We start from the raw sequence: 21,141 nt of genomic DNA on the forward strand, positions 1-21,141 counted from the left end.
TTGTGGTGCAATCAGAACATTGCGTGTGTTGAAGTTGTTTTAACGCAAACCAAAGATGCCTTTTAGAAAACAAGTTTACATCCTATTCTTATGCATGCCAGTGCTGTGTGAGAGGTAATTTAAGGTGGTTCTGACAAGTGTCGTCGGCATCTTCATATCCGGTCACATGGGCGGCAAGCCACTCCCATCCGGTCACATGGGCGGTAAGCCACTCCCACAAAGGAGGCCACACCCACAGAGTAGGTTCGAACAATTTTGAAACCCACCACTGCTGTGGTATCTTCTGAAGAAGGTGGAGGGCTTCCGTAAGTAAAAAATAAATAAGAAAGTAAGAACTTGAGAGAAGAACCTCAACTTCTGCCCAACAACCTGAAGTTATCATGCTATAAAAAGATGGTCAGATATATATACATCCTTCCATTCCACACCGTCTAGTCAGAATTGATGGGACTTCTTGGATGAGGAGTGAAACGTCTTTAAAGGAAAACAAGAAAGTCCAGTTGCTTCTTGGAAAAGCACCTTTGGGACAATAAATTAAAGAGTATGTGATAAAATGAGTTAAGAATGGTGTTATAACAAGACATCCTCTTACTCATCGGGTCATCCTTTCAGAAATAATCATTTACCTAAACAGAGGAATAAAATTACCACAGCAACATCTGACCTTCTGCCAACTTCCCCATTAATGTTGCTTGTGGGAGACCGAGAGGCAGCATCTTAAATTCCTCCTCCTCCTCCTCCTCCTCCTCCTCCTCCTCCTCCTCCTCCTCCTCCTCCTCCTCCTCCTCCTCCTCCTCAGAAAACCTGTGAAACTGCCAGTCATTTTGCCGGAGTGAGGGGGAAATAAAAACAGCAGAAGATTGCAAAGAAATCTGCAATCCTGCTCCACCTCCTGACTTGTTCCCAAGGGAAGGGTGTGTTTGGATGCTGTCTTGGTCAAGTGAGGTCCATAGCCTCCACTACAGAAATTCAGTTGCAGTTGCTTGCTCAGTATTCAGTATTCCTACCATAAATACTACATTTATTACAAGCAAATTAGTAGCCCATTAGGACATCAGTCAAATCTGACATTCTAGAACAGTGGTTCCCAAACTTGGCAACTTTAAGACTTGTGGACTTCAACTCCCAGAATTCTCCAGCCAGCACAGCAGAGCTGGCTGGAGAATTCTGGGAGTTGAAGTCCACAAGTCTTAAAGTTGCCAAGTTTGGGAACCACTGTTCTAGAACTCTCAGTATATAAAAAGTTTCCAATGTTTTTCTCTAGCCAGTCCAAATCTCCTTTGTGTATCTCATCGTACTCTCAGAAGCAATAGAATACTTGCATCTGAACAGTGTTCTCAACCAAGGTTCGAGGTTCAAGGTTCATTTTATTTATATGCCGCCCTATTCCCAGCGGGACTCAGGGCAGCACACAAACCCAAGGAGGGGAAGGGAAACACAAAAAATACAACAAAAAATACAGGGCATTTAAAACAACCAACAGCCACACGATTCGAGAGGGGAAGGGAACTCATCGACCCCAGGCCTGCCGACACAGCCAGGTTTTAAGGGCTTTTCGGAAGGCCTGGAGAGAGGTGAGGGTCCGAATCTCTGTGAGGAGCTCGTTCCAAAGGGCCGGAGCTGCCACAGAGAAGGCCCTCCCCCGGGTAGTGGCCAGATGACATTGGCTAGTAGACGGAACCCGGAGGAGGCCTAATCTGTGTGATCTAATGGGTCTTTGGGAGGTAATTGGCAGTAGGCGGTTTCTCTCAACCAAGAAACAACCTTTCTCCCCAATGCCCTGACATCTCTCCAAAGTGTTTTGGCTTCTAGTCTGTTCTATTATTCTTTCTATTAGAAAGCAGTAACTGGAATAGATTGATGGTTTGTGGTTTGTATACTTTATGGCTTCCCTATTAATCTTCTGTGCTACTGTTAATTTCAATGCATTTTAAAATTGATTGTATTATATGCTACCTTGGGGACACACTGGAATTTTGTTTCAACTTCTGAGATATTCCGCAAAGTTTGTTATACAAGGATTCTGTTGCAGAATGGAAATCTGACTAAGTGGAGAGAGGATTTAATTTTTTTTGTGTGTAGATAGATCAGGGTGATGCATTTGTGGTCTTCCACGTGTAGCAACTCCAACTAGCACAGCCAGAGATGAGAGTTGCTGATAATTGTAAATTAACAACATTTGGAAAACAATAGGCTTCCCCTTCACAGCTCCATTGTAATGCTTTCTACCCAATTCTTAAGATCTGCCCTCATTTGCCACTGGCCCTCATGCCACAGTAATGAAGCCGATGAATGGTTCTCTCACTTAATTATTGCAACTCAAATTGTAAATTGTAAATTTAATGAATTTATATGCCGCCCAATCCCAAAGGACTCCGGGCGGCTTACAAAATACAAAACTAAAAAGATAAAAAGTTAAAAATAAGGGAAGAGAAAAACAGATTAAAAAGCAACACATCATACACTCAAACTGGGTGGGGCTGGACCTCATTCATGAGGTCAACAGCTCCAGGCCTTCCAGAATAGCCAGGTTTTTGTGGCCTTTCGGAAGGCCGAGAGAGTGGAAAGTGTCCGGATCTCTATGGGTAGATAGTTCCACAGGGCCGGGGCAGCTACAGAGAAGGCCCTCCCCCGAGGAGTTGCCAGCCGGCATTGTCCGGTCGACGGGCCCATCCTGTGAGATCTTATCGGCCATTGGGAGGTATGTGGCAGGAGGCGGTCTCGCAGATATCCGGGTCCTAGGCCATGTAGGGCTTTAAAGGTGATAAGCAGCACCTTGAAGCACATTCGGAGACAGTGCAGCTCGCGGAGGATAAGTGTGACATGGGTGTATCTAGATACACCCGATATCGCTCGCGCGGCTGCATTCTGGACCAATTGTAGTCTCCGAACACTTTTCAGGGGCAGCCAAATTAAGTCAAATTAAGGAACTGGTGGATTTCAAAACAAAAGTTGTAAATAATTATCGCTATGAGTTTAGAAGGATGCTTATAATAGTAGGTTTACCCATCTGCCCCAGATCAGCTTGATTTGGCCTCCAGTGCTGAGAAAGGAAGTCACCTAATGCGACAGGATGTGGGGGGGGGGAAGCAATTGAGGGAACCGCAGGGGAGGGAGAATGACGTACCTCTGGTTTGGGGAAGACTTTGGGTGGCCTGAAGTAGGTGACCTGTTCCATCACTACCCCACCCCCCCCATGGCCCTCCCCATGCTGGGTGTTTATACAGTCTCTGCTGAAGTGATGCCGCCTGGTGAGAAGCAATAAGGGCTGGCCAATTTCATATTAGAAACCATGTTTGGTTAACTAAACAATCCTTTTCAGGGCCAGAAACAATAAAAATATTAACAAAACGGTTCCACCACAAAACCGCGGTAGACTAAAGTGCGTGTGACTAAAGCACGGTGACAAAACCGCACAGTCAAAGCCGTGCGATAACAGCGCGCCGACAACAGCACGCCGACAGAAGCGCGCTGTAACATAACCCTAAAAATAACCCTAAACCTAACGCTAAACCTACCCTAAACCTACCCTAAACCTAACCCTAAACCTAACCCTAAACCTAACCCTAAACCTAAACCTAAACCTTACCTTAAGTTAAATCGCGCTTCTGTCGGTGCACTGTTGTCGGCGCGCTGTTGTGGGCGCGCTTTTGACATCGCGGTTTTAGCGCCGCGGTGTTGTCGGCGCGCTTTAGTCTACCGCGGTTATGTCGTGCCATGTAACAAAACACTAGCACCGGCCTTAGTAATTGCAACACGCATGCCACTGGGTATGCATCAGTTAATCTGTTTTCATAGTCATTGTAAGCATGCAAGAAAATTCACAATCCCCATCCAAACAGCACCAAATTGCAAAAAGCTTATGCTCTTCACTTAAAAACCACCAGTATTTCTTTAAATATAACAATATTTGCACAGCAGTTAGCATAAAATATCATAAAATCAATGGTCTATCCAAAAAATATTATAAACTGTAAACCATAAAGCATACAGGACTTTTTCATACAACTATATATATATTACCAATTTAAAATAGCTTTTAAAAATTAAAACTATTCATTTAAAAATTTAAAAAAAGTTATTTTAGCCTGGAAATAGAACACAATTTTGACCCATCCTACTATTAGGTAACCATAAATAAATGAAAAGGACTACCTCGTGAACCACTTAAGTTGATTCATAATTAATTGGAAGTTTCTTAACCGGGCCACAGCTATACTGATGAGAAAAGCTTCAGTTCAAGGAGAAAAAAAACTATTGACCAGATGAAAACTCCTAATTGACAAAAACAGAACTTCCTTCCAAAGATCAAACCAGATATTATAACCTCAGATTATAAAATGACAGAATAGGTATCAATATTTGGGTGCATTTAGATGATAAATATATATAACATCCATAGTATATTATAAAATAAAATGTTCTATTGTTGATTTTTAAACAATCAAACCTACATTAAGAATTACATATTTTTAAGTTTCCTGAAATGAGTAGGCCATGTAGGACTGAATGCATATATATTAAGAGCCGAGGTGGCGCAGTGGTTAGAGTGCAGCACTGCAGGCTACTTCAGCTGACTGCAGTTCTGCAGTTCGGCTGTTCAAATCTCACCGGCTCAAGGTTGACTCAGCCTTCCATCCTTCCGAGGTGGGTGAAATGAGGACCCGTATTGTTGTTGGGGGCAATATGCTGACTCTGTAAACCGCTTAGAGAGGGCTGAAAGCCCTATGAAGCGGTATATAAGTCTAACTGCTATTGCTATTGCTATCCCAGAAAAACTGGCCAGAATGGTCAAGAATTGAGGCTATTCTGAGTTGTACTTCATATCACCCCAAGACTCCAAGCCTAGGTTAAAACAGCCCTAAAATGTTAGCAAAATGATTGTGTCAATGGGAAACACATTAGTCTTTAATTTCTTATATCCCAATTCATCCCAATAAAATTCCAAAATTTGAGTAATACTGGAAATTTTCATTAGTTTATTATTTGTCACTGAAATTCTCTATCTTTGTTAATCTAATATTTCCCTCAACATCCTAAACCTTTTCTAATGTTTCAAATATCAATTATATTAATTTTTAAAAGAATATCTAAAAGCTAATTGCAAAGTTTATCTTTATTATATATATATATATATATATATATATATATATATATATATATATATATATATATATATATATATATATATATATATATATGAAATATTATGCACAAATATACATAACATAACTGAGTTGCCAATACAAAGTTACACAAAAACTTAAAATTAAGATGAAGAACAATGAGAAAAAAATGTGTCTGGAAACTTGTATCAGAAACAGAAAAGAATAGGATGTCAAATCTACCAGATTATTTAAAATTCTTCTTCTTCTTTACCCCTTTGTTAAAAAAAACACTAATTCAGTTTCTGTATTGATAAACATCACATCAACAATCCATTGCTTTGGATGGGGAAGGGTAGATTGAGGATCAGTCTAAACACGACAGTGTGGCGATTAATCTAGAAAATGAATTCCAGAGCAGTGTTGATGGGGGGAGAGGTCCATAAATTTTAACAGCAGGTGGAGAAACTGTTGTCTGAATACTCTTTGCCCTGTTTCTGTTCTTGGACTGGGAGGCATCAGCAACTATCATTTCTCTTCTTGTCATTATCAAAATAGATTTCCATCTTGTATTTTGCCCTTGAAAATCACCTAGAAACCTCACCTGGTGCAGAATGCAGCTGTCTGTGTACTAATGAGAATTTCTCTTCATGGACATATTAATACTGGTACTCTTGAGAACTGCATTGGCTCCCAACTTATTTATGGGTACAATTCAAGATGCTCATGATAACGTACAAGGTCCTATTTTAAGGCTTGGAACCTGGATACTTAATGCAGAATTTACGAGCTGAGATGGCGCAGTGGTTAGGGTGCAGTACTGCAGGCCACTTCAGCTGACTGTTATCTGCAGTTCAGCGGTTCTAATCTCAGCGGCTCAGGGTTGACTCAGCCTTCCATCCTTCCGAGGTGGGTGAAATGAGGACCCAGACTGTGGGGGCGATATGCTGACTCTGTAAACCGCTTAGAGAGGGCTGAAAGCCCTATGAAGCGGTATATAAGTCTAACTGCTATTGCTATTGCTACCCATTGAAAAAGTGTGAATACAGAAATTATGCTAATAACTACACCTCTGTGAAACATAACAAAATCATACAGAGGTATTTGGGGGGAGGGCGTTGTCAACCTGTTAAAACAGCAAGAACAACAGGAGTGATAAAAGTCATTTCCCTTTTTACATACATACAATTCATGCTGAAAAGATGGGTCTTCTCAATCACCCAAATCTGCCTGCTGTTTTGATGCTGTTCAGCCCCCCTGGCTGGTCACGAGAAAGCAATCTCTGCCAGAACTCCATTCTGTGGAATTAGCTTCCCCAGTAGTAAAATCTGCATCTTGTCCACCTTTAGAAAGTTGGTAAAATTGGAGTTGCAGGCATATTGGATAAAAAGAGTCTTTTCTATGTATTGTTGGAACATCAACCCTTAGGCCACAGACTGACCCTGACTTTGCTAGCCTTTCACAAGGCCCTCAAAACATGGCTTTGCCCACAATCGCGAGGACCCAGGAATGGGGTAGAGCCAGTGCAGTGACTGTACTGATATTAAGGATAGATGCATTTACTTTGGCTCAGTATTTTATTATACCGTTTTATATAGTTTTATGTTCTGACCCACCTTCTTTGCTCATCACAGACGACAGTCAGACAGACTTAAAAGGAAATAACTTTATCAGTCCTGGCTCACGCTGGCTGCGAGCCCCAAATAAACCTAAATAATGTCTCTGGCAAAACGGTTACGCAGCAGAATGCAAAAACACAGAGCTATTACAGCAACACCAGGTTTACAGAAAGAAAGCAAATCACTTCTCCAAGTGTCTCTTTGAATCAGGGTTACAGAAAGCAAATCACTTATCCAAGTGCCTCTCACAAACAAACCACGGCCAATGAACAACGAACCACGAACGAACGAATGAACGTTGACTTCTGCAACCAGGGCGTGGCACCATCAGTCCTTTTATCTCCAGAAGACCACACTAACGAGCCCCAGCTGCATTGTTATTCCTGCATCCCGACTCAACTCACAGCAAACTTCTGCTGAGTCACAACAGTTTTATATTGTTTTTACAGTTTTAATGATTGTACTATAGAAAAACAAAGTTATTTATAGTGGTTCAAGTGCTTGTGTGCTGTCCAGCAGATCTTGAGATGGAAGGCTATATAAATTAGATGACAGACAGACAGACAGACAGACAAGCTATACCTAGGATGGGAGAGGGCTACATATTGCTAATGATCTTGTTAAAATGTGTTTATATAGTGATATTGATCGCTTTAACGTGATGCATCGTATAATTTATTATGTACCTCGGTGTTAACCCACTTAGGTTCATTTCTTTTTACTTAAGCCACATAAAAGTACTTGAAAAATAAACAAAAATTGAAAAGGAGAAAAGGATCTTTGAGAGTAAGGTGCAGTAAATCCTGTAATGTCTTTGTTCAGCACAGAGAAATAAAAGAGGAACGCCTGTTAATGTCACATTTCTTGCCCATTTCAGACAAACACGGAGTGGCCAGCTGTTACACTTGAACGGTGAGATTATCTTCATGGCTTTGAACTTTCTACTAAATAAACTCCTTCGAACCTGGCATGGTCAAATGTTCTTTCCATGAAGTGTTAAAAAAGAAGAAGAGGGGATTCAGTGCAGGATGACTGCGCATGGGAATTTTTGGAAGGAGATGCTCTTTGGCATTTTGTCAGAAAAGACTGAAGAAGGACTGAAAAAATCTGATTCCAGGATGAGAGAAATTACAATACATTGGACTTAGGGTTGGATTATATTGACCGAAGATAGAGAGGAGACCGAAGGCAGGTTCTCTTCTCACTTATTTACAGGCCTAGAGCAGCGGAGGCAGAAAACAATTAGTAAGAAGAATGTAGAGGGAGGGAGGGAGGGAAGTATATTAGGCTTGCCGAGGGATGTTAGATCTTAAAGTAATATGTCTGCACATGTATACTGTCTTCTCTTATTTTTTCTTTAAAACTAAGATATGTTAAGTATGTTGATATGGAAGTATAAATACCACCAACACAGAATGGAGTTTGCTCAGAAGCTGAAATACACCAAGTGAATGAGAGGAAGAGTGGGAAACAGAGGAGAGGAAAGATGGGAAGAGAGGGATAGGAGAGAGGTTAAGGGAGGAAGATGAGGAGGAGAAGGAGGAGTGGAATGAAGAGAGAGGAGAAGGAGAAAGGAAGGGGAAGTAGAGTAAAAAAGGATGATGGAGGGAAAAAAGGAGGTAGGAGAGAGGTAGAAGAAAGAGGTGTATGGAGAGCAGAAGAGCTAATAATGGGTTTTTATCTTTCTGGGCGTTGATGACAAGAGGAACTGATGTAATTACTACTTAATACAATAGGATATTGGCTATGTAATAGTATACATGTGATTATATGTTATGAAAATGGAAAATAAAAAAACTATATTTAAAAAAATAAAAAATAAAAATAAAAAAAAGAATGTAGAGTATATTATTGTTAGTCCTGCATCAGAATCTGAAGCCAGATCTGAGGTTCTAAGACAACGTAAGCAAAAAAGCAGCTAACCAGGAACATTGATTCATTGATTCAGTAAAATAGAAAACTTAGGAATTGCTGCTTAAGATTTCTTAAAGACAATTCCTCATTTCTATGAGGAATGTCATATGTCTATACTTTATAGGTGCTTCTAACATGAATAAAGAAAGAGGAGGAATGGCCTATATTTTAGGCCCTGCCTTCACAGAAAAGCTACCATTCTATAAAGAGGGTCAAGTTCTGTTTCTGCATCACATTTCTCCTCTGTATATGTGGAAGTCTTTACTTTTTGTGATGGCCCAGAGGGAAAGACTTTCCACATGCTCACAGCCTTTTAAGGTCCAAAGATACCTCTTTACTCAAGAACAATCCAATCCAAAGACGGACTGCATTCACCCAGTCCAAACCAATGGGACATTCCTACCATGAAGTTTAGTTTGAAGAATTCTGCCCCAGTTCACTTCTGCAGAACACTTCCATGTTCTGCAACTCTAACAATAATAAATGCTAAATTCCGAGCATGACATTTGAGCATCTGTTTGCTAATAAGCTTTTCACCAAAAGCCATTTAAGAGATTCAGGCACAGCTAAGCTTGACTAGAACATCTTTCTTTTACTATTTCACTAATGCCCAGCAAACATAATCTGAATCTGCTCCTCATTATAAGACTTCTCCCAGCTTTTTATTTTTTAGCTTTATGGAATAAAGCAGGCATTTGCTGACCTATACAATATTTTTATTTCTCATCTGGTCCGATTTCTAAACTTTCCAGAAAATCTCTACAACAGATCAGAGGCAAACTGTAACTCCTGTTCGTTCTGAACTCAAAAGCAGCTTCCAAGCTGAAGCCCCATATACTGTACACAAAGCATTAGCAAATTACTGATGTCTGCATTTCTCGCAGGTCTAGGGGGAAGAGTGCGCAGAATGACAGCATGTCACAGACTACAGCACTGTACTAACATTCAGAGCTAAACATAGAAATATACTGCATGAAATATTGCCCTTGTTGGGCTAATGAACAGCATGGCAGCATACATGTAACCCAGGGGTGGGTTTCAACCGGTTCGCGGCGGTCCCCGCGAACCGGTTGGTCGGCGAACCCGGAAGTAAGTAACTTCCGGGAACGGCAAAGGGCCCACCCGCCCGCCCGCGCTCCTTACCCGGTTTTGACGAGTTCTGCGCTTCCACGCATGCGCAGGACGCATACAGCGCCTGCGTGATCCTCCAGGAGCAGCTGGAGCATCGCACAGACGCTAGTACGCATGCGTGCACCGCGCGCGTGCACGGGGACGCCGCCGGCCCGTTCCAACTGAACCGGTTGGAACGGGGCGAGAAACCCACCCCTGATGTAACCCATGAACAGCAGTAGCACTGGGGAATTCTCTTTTCGACGACAGTATGCAATGTATATAAAAAATAACATAGTAAATCCTGTTCCATTCTTATACAGCTCCAATTTACAACCCCCCCCCCCCTAATGGGATGCTGAATAGTAATGACGTCTGTCTAAAAACAGATGCCGCAGGGCTTTGAATGAAATCTAGTGTACTTTCTTACTCACTGAAAAATGAGATGTTTGCCCCATTGATAACCTCCGCTCATACCCAAAGGGACGGTCCCTCGGTGAAAGATTATTCTTGGCCTCTGCACACTTAATTGAATGAAAAGACTGTATTCAAATGTCAAAGCGTTTGTCAGTTGAAATCCTGTCACACTTTCAGTCTGACGTGACTAGGTCAGAATCCCGCACTCGGTTTTCCCTGTCTCCTTAGACTCCATGAACCTTTTATCTCGTCCGTCAGTTCTTAATAGTTCATTTTTTCAAGGGCTGGATGGCTCTCACTCTTGCTGGCCATAGCAGCAGCTGATTCGGATCTTGGGAACATCTAACGTTGTTTATATCTTGCACAAAAGGGCCAGTGTACTGTAATGGTTAAAGAGTTGGGACTAGGAGTGGGAAGACTCAATACTCATCCTCACCCTCACCCACAGAAAACACCCTGGGGTAACTCTCATCTCAACAGTCTTCCCACAAATTTTTTATTTTCATTTTCATACACTCACATGTATACTGTAGATCAGTGTTTCTCAACCTTGGCAACTTGAAGATGTCCGGACTTCAACTCCCAGAATTCCCCAGCCAGCGAATGCTGACTGGGGAATTCTGGGAGTTGAAGTCCGGACATCTTCAAGTTGCCAAGGTTGAGAAACACTGCTGTAGATAGCCAACGCCATACAGCATTAAACAATAATTGCGTCAATTCCTCTTGTCAACAAGGCCCCAGAAAATAGAAACCCAATATAACTCTTCCGCTCTCCATACACCTCTTTCTTCCACCACCCACCAACTTCCTATCTTCCCTCCATCCTCCCCCTCTACCCTACTTCCCCTCCCCCTCTACCACTCCTCTCTCCACGTCCACTCCCCCCCTTCCTTCTCACCTTCCCCCCCACACCCACTCTCCCATCCCTCTCTGCCCATCTTTCTTCTTTCCCACTCCTCTGCTCCTTGGTGTATTTCCGCTACATATCAATATACTTGGCCTATCGTATTTTTAAAGAAAAATTAAAAAAGAACAGTATGCATGTGAAGTCACATTACATTGAGATCTAACACATCTTGTCTAACCTAATATATTCCTTCCCCCCAGTCCCCCCCACATCCTTACCCCCCCCCTGACTTCCCAGAACCTGTACACGGTATAGATTTTTACCAAACACGGTCTAAGATATATTGAAAAGAAAAGAATAAGAAATTAACAACATCTCTACATTGAGCTTAGCTCCTTCTTGCTAAGCTATCTTTAAACAATTTAAATCATTCATCTCAACAATCCTGAGGACCTCTAAAAAAGTGGAACACAAATCTAGTAAATAAAAGAAATAGCTCACAGTTTAAGCAGTCATATGGAGGTTAATATACACATTATTGAGATGATGTTTTTCAACGAAGCATAGCTTTTTATTTAATAGGAAAACTACAATATATTTCATGGCACGTCAAAGTGTTAAATAATTATCACCTCAAATAACGATATTATATATGTGATAAATAACTCCAGCAAAAGCTAGCAAGAGCTTAGAGTCAAGACAAAGTGTCTCTTAGAAGAGCCGAGATGGCGCAGTGGTTAGAGTGCAGTATTTCAGCCACTTCAGCTGACTGCTAGTTGTAGTTCGGCGGTTCAACTCTCACCGGCTCAAGGTTGACTCAGCCTTCCATCCTTCCGAGGTGGGTGAAATGAGGAGCCAGACTGTGGGGGCGATATGCTGGCTCTGTAAACCGCTTAGAGAGTGCTGAAAGCCCTATGAAGTGGTATATAAGTCTAACTGCTATTGCTATTGCTATTGCTCTTTTAGGTTTTTTTTTCTGATTCTGCTGAGGGGTCATCTTTGACCATTGCAGGGGTACACTCCTCCAATTGGAGCTGGTCTGCAATTTGGGGGTCTTCATGGACTTGTGACTCCTGTTCAAGGAAAAGAGGCAGCGATGGATAAAAGTCCCTGATTCATCTTGTGTGCCAAAGCTTACATTCCTGGATTGGGAGGCCTTGATCACTCACAAGTCATCAAATTACTGCAATGCATCCTCTTTGGGGCTGTCGTTGGAGACTATCCAGAAATTACAACTGGTCCAGAATGTAGTAGCAAGTGCAGTTTTGGTTTGTCTATATTATGCCACTGCTATGGGAGTTGCACTGGCACCCAGCTTCTTTTGGAGTGTGATTCAAGGTACTGATTATCACATTTTCCGTCCTAAATGGCACAGACAGTGGTGGATTGCAGGCGGTATGCCCCAGTACGGGCGTACCGGAGCCTGCCCGGAGCACCAGGTACCGCTCCGGTATGGTGCTCCAGAGGGCCCACCCAAGCTCCTTTCCTGTCCTTTAAAGCCTTCGGCACTTCCACACACGTGCATGGAGCATACAACACCTGCGTGATGCTCCGCCGAGCAGTTGGAGCGTCATGGAGGCTTGCGGAGGCATTGCTGGAAGGAGCATGCACACACGCACCCTGTGTGTGTGCACATTCATGTGGAGGATGCCAGGGGGCCCAATCCAGAACCCACCACTGGGCACAGAGCCTAGTTATTTGTAGAACTGAGGTGGCGCAGTGGGTAGAGTGCTGTACTGCAGGCCACTTCAGCTGACTGCTATCTGCAGTTCGGCGGTTCAAATCTCACCGGCTCAGGATTGACTCAGCCTTCCATCCTTCTGAGGTGGGTAAAATGAGGACCCAGATTGTGGGGCCGATATGCTGACTCTGTAAACCGCTTAGAGAGGGCTGGAAGCCCTATGAAGCGGTATATAAGTCTATTGCTATTGCTATAGACTCACATCTGTTCATTCCACTAGGTTGAGTACACTCCAGTTCTCTTCCTTTCAGTGTTGACAGCTAATGATCCTAGTATGTAAGGCTATAAGGTAGACCAGAAACAGATGTTTATGTATTGTTGCCTAGGTAACAGATCTTTAATTGTAATTATTCTTCTGGTTAATGGTCCCTGCTCTTTGAAATACATCTGTGTGAAAAAGTCCTGCACGCTTTCAGTTTTAAGCTGTATTTACATGTGTAATCAACTTTTCACTCATAGAAACCATGCAAAATTAGTACTTTGATTAAAATTTCTGCAGTCGGATTGAGATGAATAATTTTTATTAATATAACCAAAGTCTTTTTAAGGTTTTGAGTCAGTTTAATCAATCAAACAACCAATCTAATGCAAACATGATGCATTTGTGTCCCCTCCCCCAAATACAAAATTTTGCATTCCGTATTGTATGGACAACTGCTGAATAAACTAGGAACAAACTTTCAGGCAACTTCCAAACTGTCCAAACTACTTATTTGTGTGCCATTATAGGCTGACTTGGTCAACGGATGCTACTTGTGAATATTTAATTATCTCAAATTTCTCACGAATGTGTTATCAAATGAGCAATCAAGGGCATTTCCAAATGACAGTAAGTTCATTTATTAGTTTATTATTTGAATAACATTGTGATTAAACTGTCAAGAGTTGGTGAAGGTAATGCAGACTTTTCTTTACCTTCCTACCATATATCGGTATGTGGGAAACAGCTGCCCTTATCTAGGACAGCTGGCATAGAAGAGAGAAAAATAGCAGGAAACCAGCCTAATCATATTGATTGATTGATTGATTTTCATCCTGTCTTTATTATTTTTATAAATAACTCAAAGTGGCAAACATAGCTAATAGTCCTTCCTTCTCCTATTTTCTCCACAACAAGAATCCTGGGAGAGGGTTGAGCTAAGAGAGACTGGCTGGCCCAAAGTCACCCAGCCAACTTTGATTCCCAAGGCAAGATTATTCGTAAGTAGTTCTGCCTTTACCATATAAGCATGCTCTCCTTCATATTCCTACCCTTCATATTCCTATCCTCTGGTGGAAAATATCCTCCTTCAGGATCTGAATTGTCAGAATTAGTGCTGAAGAGGTACAATTTGGCCTTTCAGTGGTGCTAGGGCCTATGTTTTCAGTGACCAACCCACTGGGTATCCCACTCCTCTTTTAAGGAAGACTCAAAGAGTAGATAACTAGTTTGGTTTGGTTTGGTTTATTGGATTTATATGTCGCCCTTCTCCCAAGGACTCAGGGCGGCGTACATTAAAAAAACACATATTACCAAAGTTTTAAAAAATTAAATAGAATATCCAAAACAAATCCAATTAAAATTAACAATAACATTTAAAAAAATCAATTAAAATTAACAATAATCAATAATTTATTTTATTTTGTTCAGGCCAGGCCGGCTTGCTGGAAAAGCCAACTTTTTAGGGTGCGTCGGAAGGACCGGAGGTCGGGGATTATACAAAGCTCCGGGGGCAGCTCATTCCAGAGGGAAGGTGCTCCCACAGAGAAGGCTCTCCCCCTGGGGGTCACTAGCCGACACTGTCTGGCCGACGGCACCCTGAGGAAGCCAACTCTGTGGGATCGCACTGGACGGTGGGAGGCTACCGGTGGCAGTAGGTGGTCTCGCAGGTATACATCTGTCTGCCTACTATTGCCCCCTCTCCTTTTCCTCCTGATCTGATTCTACTTTCTGAAAAGCAACACAACACATCTCACCCCTCCCACACAAGAATGTGGATGGGATGAATATCAAAGTGTAAACTAAGATGTGGATGAATGACAACTATACAGAAATGTGCATTTACACCCCCATTTCAAATTTAGGGATTACCCAAGTACTACACATGTAAATGTCTTCCTTTGAGCAAGGCAAAAGATTCAGTGGATGTGATGTACGGCACATGGGAAATGCGACTAGATGGTCAGCACCCAGCATCCATTAGACCTGTGATGGTGAACCTATGGCATGCATGCCAGAGGTGACACACAGAGCCCTCTCTGTGGGCAAGTGCGCCGTCACCAGCTGCTCTTCTGGATTATCTTCGCACAATATTGGAAAGATGAAGAAACACTGCAAGATGAGGAGATAATTAAGAAGATAATAGACCAGTGACGGCATGTGCACCGGAGCCCTGGAAACCCAAAGGCCATTGGGTTTCTGGGACTCCGGCATGCACGAAGAGCAGGTGGCCGGCGTGCCTAAAACCAGAAGACCAGGTGGCCAGAGCTCACATACGCCCCGGCCAGCTGGTCTTTGAGTTTCCAGGGCAATGGCACACATGCATGTTCATGCATGCACACACCAGTGGTGGGATTCAAATTTATTTATTTATTTATTTATTTATTTATTTATTTATTTATTTATTTATTTATTTATTTATTTATTAGACTTATATACCGCTTCATAGGGCTTTCAGCCCTCGCTAAGCGGTTTACAATTTTTTTTAGCAAATTGAGTCAGCAACACGCCCCCACAGTCCGGGTCCTCATTTCATCCACCTCGGAAGAATGGAAGGCTGAGTCGACCTTGAGCCGGTGAGATTTGAACCGCTGAACTGCAGATCACAGTCAGCTAAAGTGGCCTGCAGTACTGTACCCTAACCACTGCGCCACCTCGGCTCTTAATAATTTAACAACCGGTTCTCTGCCCTAATGATTTCTTCCAACAACCAGTTCACCAAACTGCTTAGAAAGTTACCAACCGGTGCTCCCAAAGTGGTGCGAACTGGCTGAGTCCCACCACTGGGACACACATTCCAGTTTGGCACTTGGTGCCGAAAAGGTTCAACATCCCTGCATTAGACTATATGAATTAAAACAAACAGAAAATGTTAGCTTCAAAGAGAGCAAGGTTTAGAAAACTGCTCCTAGTGGAAGATGTGTCTAAATTCAACATTTCTAAGATTAGGAAGACATTGTAAGAGAATAAAAGCAATCCAGGCATGCAGACTGCAGCTATTACTACTACAATACCATTTGGCAGGGCCGGATTTAGATGAACAGAGGCCCTAGGCTATTCCACGTATGAGGCCCTTTCACCTCCCATTTTTAAGTTTGTAAATTACAGGAGAGACAATAAAATACATCATTACTGTGATATATACCAATATATATCAATATATATAGCTGGCCTCCCGACGGAGGGCAGCTCTGCTCTGCGGCAAAGGCAGCGAGGCCAGCCGCCTCCCCTGCTGCGCTCAGCTGCCCGGCTCGGCCCCCTCGCCCTCACCTGCCTGGCCGCTGGTGGGCTCCGCGTCGACAGGGCGGCTACTGGGAGCAGCCGCGCCTCTCGCCCAACCGCCGGTGCCGGGAATGTGGGCGAGCTCCCCAACTGCCGCGGCGCTGGAACGATCTTAACCGATAGATTTTTATGTTTGTTTATTAGTCATATGTGTAGAATTTCTCCTTATTTTCGGTTCAGTGTTTTAGTGTTCACTGTTTTTAGAATAGTGTAATTTTAATTTTGCTAACAATTTGAATGTAGGCCCCTCTTGATCTTGAGGCCTTAGGCTGAAGCCCTGTTAGCCTATAGGAAAATCCGGCACTGCCATTTGGCAATTCCGGAGACACCAACTGGAAGACCACTCCGTGGCTGCTCTGCCACTAAAGCAACCTATCCTGGAACTGTTAAATCTGGAGGGAGGATATTCAGAAACGCAAATAAAACCATTCAGCTTTCTTCAAAAAAACATCATAAATCTTTTCTGAAGTTACTCGCATAGTGGCAAGAACAACCCTTTTTGGCATTCTTTTAACCTTGGAAGATCTGCAATCACGAATAACCGTTGCAAGTGTTTTAATTTAATATTTCCCACCTCAAGCACATACATAAAGGACCCATTTTCCGTTGGCTACAATCCTTTTAAATTGCTATGTTGCCATGAGAACTTGATTAAAATACCACCTACAGGCTGGGAAGGGAGGGGGGGAGGGGGAACATCTTCTAACCTTTTGGAAAATGCTAGTCCTACTACATATGTGGTGCATTGCAGTATTTTCCCAGTTACCATAAACGATCTGCAATACAAGGCAGCTGAAATGTCTTGACAGATTTTATTTTGCTGAACACTTTCTGCTGGAAAATATTTAACAGTCGGAAGACTTTCTAGCCAGTACGTAATGTCACACAACAATATTCATGCATATACAGTAATCTTTTGAATTGGTAGAAATATTATTAACACAGAGACCGAGACTGAAAATTACAAATGGGTTGGGGGGTTTTAAGCTCTGGGCGGTAATAAAGTTCCAGGTGTGCATGTCTGCAAAATACTCTCAGAAGCCTAATAAATTTGGGATTTCTTCCATTACCTAATTTTATACATTCTGGGTTAATGAGTAATGTAACATGGGATTGTAATAACACATTTGTCTGATGATTTGCCAAAAAAAAAGAGGAGAGCACCATGGGTAATGTTTTGAATGATTAAGGACTAGTGAAAAAATAAGTATGATTGGTAATGCCAAAACATATCTAGTGGCAACACTAGGGAGGGATATCGCTCAAGCCTGACATAGGAAAATGGTCCCTATTCACAGGAATAAAATACTGTACACTCCCTAAATTATGCGTAGTTCTTTTCTGAGAAAAAATAATGGAAAAGTAGTGTATATTAATAATAATGGACAAGTAATGGAAAAATACATAATGACAAGTTTGTAATTAAGTTATCTCTTGATAAGGGGAATGATCTCCCTGTTGAGATCCGGACCCTTACTACCCTTCCGGCCTTCCGCAAAGCGTCCAAGACCTGGCTGTTCCGGCAGGCCTGGGGCTGTTGAGTCATCCAGCCCCATCCTAAGTCATGAATGTTGTGGAATTTTTAATTGTTGTTTTTTATTTTTTATATCCCCCCCCTTCCCTTTTAATTTGTAAGCCGCCCTGAGTCTTCCGAGAGTGGGCGGCATACAAACTAATTAATTAATTAAATAAATAAATAAATAAATAAATAAATAAATAAATAAATAAATAAATAATATTTCTCGACCACCACACAACGACTTATTAATTCAAAGTAATTCATATAACTGAAATTTAGAAACATTTTCATTCTCACACAGTCTTCAGTATAGCAAAGAATACTCATCAGAACCTTCCAACTAGCACAAATCACATCCAGAAAAAGGGTCGCGGGGCATAACTCTTCTAGCTTTCCATGATAACTTGAGGCCATGCAAGTTGCCTGATCGTTTATTTAGATCTCAAGCAGGAAGATGGGAAAAAGAGAGTCATATGGATAATATCAGCGGAACATTACCATCCCTGGCTGAACTGCAGATGCCATGGAGGTTTCCAGGGGCTATCAGGGTGTGAGTGGATGAAATAAGTTTGGACTAAATCCTTCCGAGATCAGAGCCGAGGTGGCGCAGTGGTTAAATGCAGCACTGCAGGCTACTTCTGCAGTTCGGCTGTTCAAATCTCACCGGCTGAGGGTTGACTCAGCCTTCCATCCTTCCGAGGTGGGTAAAATGAGGACCCGGATTGTTGTTGGGGGCGATATGCTGACTCTGTAAACCGCTTAGAGAGGGCTGAAAGCCCTATGAAGCGGCATATAAGTCTAACTGCTATTGCTATTGCTATCGAGTTGTTCTGTGTCAATAGACATCCAGTAACATTGGACCTGATATGGGAAACTGGATTGGATTGTACTGCCCTGAAGGAGACAATGCATGTTCTAAAATCTGCCCGGATATACAACTGCTATTCAAAAAGCATGTTGAAGCCAAGGCAAGAAAGGATTTTGCCCAGCTCCATCTGGTGACCCAATTATAATCCCACAATGCTTTGACAATGGTAAATTCTGTTTTTATCACCACTCATTTGAATTACCTTAATATGGTCCCTGAAGCTACAATTAATCCAGAATTCAATGGCTGGATTGACGATGGATAAACCTCACCATGGAGATAATATTGCTGCTAAAGTTGTTGCACTGGTTACCACCAGGTTCTATGATGCTAGATGCTAGATTTCACCTACAAAACCCTGTATGACACAGCACTGGTTACACCAGACATCTCCTTGCCAATCTGCCTAAGAACAATACAAGAAGGCCTGATAAGAATCCTATCCATGCTCTACATGGGGCAGCCCTTGAAGAGCATTCGGAGCCGCACGAGCGATTGTGGGTGCACCTCGGTTCATCCACGTAACACCTATCCTCTGCGAGCTGCACTGGCTGCCTATTGGTCTTCAGATACGCTTCAAGGCGCTAGTCGTCACTTATAAAGCCCTTCATGGTATTGGACCTGGGTACTTGAGAGACCGCCTGCTGCCAATTACCTCCAATAGACCGATCAGATCCCACAGATTAGGCCTCCTCCGAATTCCATCCGCCGGCCAGTGTCAACTGGCGACTACCCGGAGGAGGGCCTTCTCTGTGGCTGCTCCGGCCCTCTGGAACGAGCTCCCCATGGAGATTCGAACCCTCACCACCCTCCAGGCCTTCCGCAAAGCCCTTAAAACTTGGCTGTTCCAACAGGCCTGGGGCTAATGAGCTTTTGTCCCCCCTCGAATGGTATGGTTGTTGTGTGCTTTTAAATTGTGGTATTGTTTTGTTCGTCTTTTTTATTCCTTATTTGTACCCCCCCCCCCCCCTTGACTTGGGTTGTGAGCCGCCCTGAGTCCCTTTCGGGGAAAAGGGCAGCATAGAAATATAATAAATTCAATTCAATTCAATTCCTATATAGAAGTCAGAGGGTGGTGCAAGGAGCAAGCCTTTTCTGTTGTGGCCCCTGCACTCTGGAACTCCCTGTCTGGAAAGAATGTGCCCCATCCTCCTTCCTGGCATTTCACAAAGCTGTTAACACTACACTATTTCACCATTGTTTTAATGAGAGTTGTTTGCTTAATGGCAGCTATTTTGGGGAGGCGGTTATTAATTTTTATATGAATTTTTGCACTTTACTCTGTCATTCAGAGTCTAACAATGTGGTCGGCTATCAAAACTATAAAGCAGAACAAACAAACAAATAAATAAATAACACACACTTCTATTTAAGTGTGAACCAGTTAGCACCAAATGCAAATACGACAGTTATTGTTCTTCACCGCATGTTCACTTTGCACACAAACATTTAATTTTAAATTGTAACAAAAAATGCTGCTAAATACTTGGATAAACTAGATGTGAAAAGGCAGTCATGCTTCTTTATTCTCTGTATCAATAAGAACTATGGCAAGGGTTCGGAGAAATATGTTATAAGCAAACCTATTGGTCTCCGGATACGCTTCAGGGTGCTAGTTATTACTTATAAAGCCCTACATGGTATTGGACCTGGGTACTTGAGAGACCGCCTTCTGCCGATTACCTCCCACAGACCCATTCGATCCCACAGACTAGGCCTCCTCCGTATTCCATCTGCCAGCCAATGTCGGCTGGCGACTACTCGGAGGAGGGCCTTCTCTGTGGCTGCCCCGGCCCTTTGGAACGAGCTCCCCGTGGAGATTCGGACCCTCTCCACCCTTCAGGCCTTCCGGACGGCCGTGAAGACCTGGCTGTCCCAGCAAGCCTGGGGTTGAGTTCCCCGCTCCCTACTCGAATTTGCTGTGTCTGTTGTGCTTTTAAGTTGTTCGTATTGTCCGATTGTTTTTGTCTTACTTTTTGTAATTTCCCCTCCCTTGGCTTTTGTTCAGCTGCCCTGTGTCCCTTCAGGGAATAGAGCGGCCTACAAATTGAATAAACTCCAAACTCCAAAGAACAAAGCAAAAAGCAAGCAAAAAGAAAGCATCAAAAGCAGAAGCTGAACTTACTGAACTCTTATCAAGTCAAGCATTTTTCTTGATTGATTTGATTTATTACATTTATATGCCGCCCTTTTCCCCGAAGGGGACTCAGGGCGGCTCACAATTCAATCAGGGAAGGAGGTACAGACAGGGGGATAAAAAAGACGAGACATAACAATACAAAATTTAAAAGCATACAACAACCATACCATTCGAGGGGGGGGCAAAAGCTCTTTAGCCTCAGGCCTGTCGGAACAGCCAGGTTTTAAGGGCTTTGTGGAAGGCCTGGAGGGTGGTGAGGGTTCGAATCTCCACGGGGAGTTCATTCCAGAGGGTCGGAGCAGCCACAGAGAAGGCTCTCCTCCGGGTGGTCGCCAGTCGGCATTGGCCGGCGGATGGAATTTGGAGGAGGCCTAATCTGT

Source organism: Thamnophis elegans, chromosome 1 (assembly GCF_009769535.1).
Source record: "Thamnophis elegans isolate rThaEle1 chromosome 1, rThaEle1.pri, whole genome shotgun sequence".
NCBI classification, from domain to species: domain Eukaryota; kingdom Metazoa; phylum Chordata; class Lepidosauria; order Squamata; family Colubridae; genus Thamnophis; species Thamnophis elegans.